The sequence below is a fragment of the Dipodomys merriami genome, unplaced genomic scaffold (genome assembly GCF_024711535.1).
Source record: "Dipodomys merriami isolate MVZ:Mamm:240054 unplaced genomic scaffold, mDipMer1.0.p SCAF_939, whole genome shotgun sequence".
Classification (NCBI taxonomy): domain Eukaryota; kingdom Metazoa; phylum Chordata; class Mammalia; order Rodentia; family Heteromyidae; genus Dipodomys; species Dipodomys merriami.
Window position 1 is genome coordinate 190,931 of NW_027206556.1, and position 4,282 is coordinate 195,212.

Below are 4,282 nucleotides of genomic sequence, written 5' to 3' on the forward strand. Positions count from 1 at the left end.
AAAGCAACCAGGAACTGGGACCTGCCCCAAACAGGCATTACTCAAAGTCTAACTGAGCAAGCACAGGAGGAAAGGAAAGAAGAAAAACTTAGGAAAACGGAATGGCAGGGACAACAATGCATCTCTCTATACTTTCTCTTAATATAAATGGGCTGAATTCGCCAATTAAAAGAAAACAAACTGAGGACTGGATCAGAAAACAAAACCCATACATCTGTTGCCTTCAGGAGACCCACCTCTCAGCCAAAGATACAAACAAACTCAGAGTGAAGGGGTGGAAAAAGATCTACCAATCAAATGCCCCCAGTAAGAAAGCAGGCGTAGCTATCCTGATATCTGACAAAATAAATTTTTCATTAAAATCAATACAGAAAGACAAGGACGGAGACTACATTTTAATACAGGGAGTAATCCAAGAGGAGGATATAACCATCATCAACTTATATGCTCCAAATATTGGTGCACCCAGATACATTAAACAAATGCTCTCAAACTTACAGAATAAAATAGATCCCAATATGATAATACTAAGAGACTTTAACACACCACTCTCACCAAAGGACAAGTCTACCAACCAGAGGACTGGCAAAGAAGCTACCGAATTAAGTGAGGCCATACTTCAAGCAGAATTAACTGACATCTACCGAGTATTTCACCCTAAAACAACACAGTACACATTCCTCTCAGATAGCTCATGAAGCTTTCTCCAAACTAGACCATATCATAGTTCATGCAAGGAACTTAAGCAAATACAAAGGGATCGACTAATCCCCTATATCCTATCTGACCACAGTGGAATCAAGCTAGCTATCAGTAACAACGCATACTGCAGAAATTTCTCTAATAGATGGAAATTGAACAGCACACTCCTTAACAATGCCTGGGTAACGGAAGAGATCAGAGAAGAAATAAAGCATTTCCTACAACTCAATGAAAATGAAAACACCTCATAAAGAAACTTGTGGGACACAGCAAAAGCAGTCCTGAGGGGCAAATTTATTGCCCTCAGTGCCCATATCAAGAAAATGGAGACAGACCAAGTAAATAATCTCATGTTGCAATTAAAACAGCTGGAAAAACAAGAAAAAATGGGACCTAAATTTACTAGACGAAGCCAGATAACCAAATTAAAAGCAGAGATTAGCCAATTAGAAAATCAGAAAACCATAACCAAAATAAACCAAACAAAACCTGGTTCTTTGAAAAAATAAACAAAATTGATGGCCCGTTGGCTAGATTAATTTAAAAAAGAAGAGTGGAAACCTATATTAATAGGATTAAGGATGCCACGGGAAACATCACAACACGTACCCAAGATATCCAAACAATTCTGACAGACTACTTTCAAAAGCTATACTCTCAAAAGGAAGAAAATCTGGCAGAAATGGATGCATTTTTAGAGAAATACAAGTTGCCCAAACTGAGCAAAGAAGAAGTTAACCAATTAAATAAGCCAATATCCTATAACGAGATACAGGAAGCTATCAAAACTCTTCCAAAAAAAAAAGCCCAGGACCAGATGGATTCACAGCAGAATTCTATAAGACCTTTAAACAAGAACTAATACCCATACTCCTCAAGCTCTTCAGAGAAACAGAGAAGGAGGGAGCTATCCCAAACTCATTCTACGAAGCCAATATCACACTCATCCCCAAACCAGGCAAAGACCCAAACAAAAAGGAGAATTACAGGCCAATTTCCTTGATGAACACAGATGCAAAGATCCTTAACAAGATTCTAGCTAACAGAATCCAGAAACACATTAAAAAAATTATACATTATGACCAGGTAGGCTTCATCCCAGAGACACAGGGATGGTTTAACATACGTAAGCCAATAAATTTAATCCAACATATCAACAGAGCCAAGGTCAAGAATCACATGATTATCACCACAGATGCAGAAAAGGCCTTTGATAAAATTCAACATTCATTCATGCTAAAAGCTCTGGAGAAAATAGGAATAGAAGGAACATTTCTAAAAACAATAAAAGCCATTTATGACAGACCAATAGCCAATATTATACTTAATGGGGAAAAGCTACAACTAATTCTCCTAAAATCAGGAACAAGGCAAGGATGCCCTCTGTCTCCACTCCTCTTCAATATAGTCCTGGAACCCTTAGCCAGGGCAATAAGGCATAAAAAGACATTAAAGGGATCCGCATAGGGAAAGAAGAAGTTAAACTATTCCTTTTTGCAGATGACATGATACTATACCTTCACGATCCCAAAAACTCTTAGAAATCATAAATCAGTTCGGCAAAATAGCAGGATACAAAATAAACCCACAAAAATCAGTTGCCTTCCTGTACACTGACAATGTACAAGAAGAGAGGGAAATAAAGGGAGCAACTCCATTCACAATAACCTCCCAAAAAATAAAATATTTAGCAATTAACCTAACCAAAGATGTAAAAGAACTATTTAATGAGAACTATAAAAAGTTAAAGAAAGAAATTGCAGAAGACACTAGGAAATGGAAAGACCTCCCATGCTCCTGGATAGGCCGACTTAATATAGTAAAGATGGTAATACTTCCAAAACTAATATACAAATTCAATGCAATTCCTATTAAAATCCTACTGACGTACATCACTGAAATAAAGAAAACAGTCCAAAAATTCATATGGAACAACAAAAGACCTAGAATAGCCAAAACAATTCTAGGGGATAAAGACAATATGGGAGGGCTATCCATGCCAAACTTCAAACTCTACTACAGAGCTATAATATCAAAGACAGCATGGTACTGGCACAAAAACAGACCCAAAGACCAATGGAACAGAATAGAAGACCCAGAAATAAATCCACAGGCCTACAGCCAGCTGATATTCGACAAAGGAGCCAAAGACATACAATGGAAGAAACACAGACTCTTCAACCACTGGTGCTGGGAAAACTGGGCAGCCACATGCAGAAAACTAAAAGTGGACTCCAGCCTATCACCATGCACCAACATCAACTCAAAATGGATTAAAGACCTTAACATTAAACCTGAATCTCTGAAACTACTGCAGGACAGAGTAGGAGAGACTCTTGAACTAATAGGCACAGGAAGGAACTTCCTGAACAAAGTCCGAGTTTCACAACAAGTTGGAGAGAGACTCGACAAATGGGACTACCTTAAAATAAAAAGCTTCTGCACAGCTAAATCTATCACAACTAAGCTAGAAAGACAACCAACTAATTGGGAAAAAATATTTACCAGCAATATATCAAGCAAGGGGTTAACATCCTGTATATACAGGGAGCTCAAGAAACTAATCCCTCCCAAACCTAACAAACCAATTACTAAATGGGCAAGGGAACTAAAGAGGGACTTCTCAAATGAAGAAATAAAAATGGCAAAGAAACACATGAGGAAATGTTCATCATCCCTAGTGGTGAAGGAAATGCAAATAAAGACAACCCTGAGATACCACCTTACCCCAGTCAGAATGTCCCACATCCACAAATCAGCCAACGACAAATGCTGGAGGGGATGTGGAGAAAGAGGAACCCTATTACACTGCTGGTGGGAATGTACTCTTATACAACCACTTTGGAAAGCAGTCTGGAGGGTCCTTAGAAAGCTAAAGATTGACCTCCCTTACGACCCAGTCATACCACTTCTAGGCATTTACCCTGAACAACAGGAACCAATATACAAGGACACGTGCACCTCCATGTTTATTGCAGCACTGTTCACAATAGCTAGGATATGGAAACAACCCAGATGCGCCACCACAGATGAATGGATCCAAAATCTGTGGCATCTATACACAATGGAATATTATGCGCCATTAGAAATGACAAAATAATGGCATTTGCAGGAAAATGGATGGAGCTAGAAGGAATCATGTTGAGCGAGGTAAGCCAAGAACGAAGAGACAAACGGTACATGGTCTCCCTGATAAGCGGATGCTAAATCCAAAATGTTAGGTGATACGACAAAACTAACAGGACTTAAGAAACAAAGAACTCCCATTCATCTGGTTGAACCACTACTAAATATCCCTATGCTGCTGATCACATATATGGTATATAACATGTGAACACCGTTATATGGTACAGACTGTGATAGACAATTTGCTCCAGGAAAGTTAGAACGAACTTGTGACTTTAAATGAACATCATTATTCCACAATACTGTGAAATTCTGGAAATTATGTAATCACTTAATCACAATAAAAAAAAAAGAACCTTGGGGAAGGGAGGGAGGGAGGGGATGGTAGGGGGAAAACAATGGAGGGGGTAACAATGTTCAAGAGGAAGTGTACTCATTACCTCACTCATGTAAC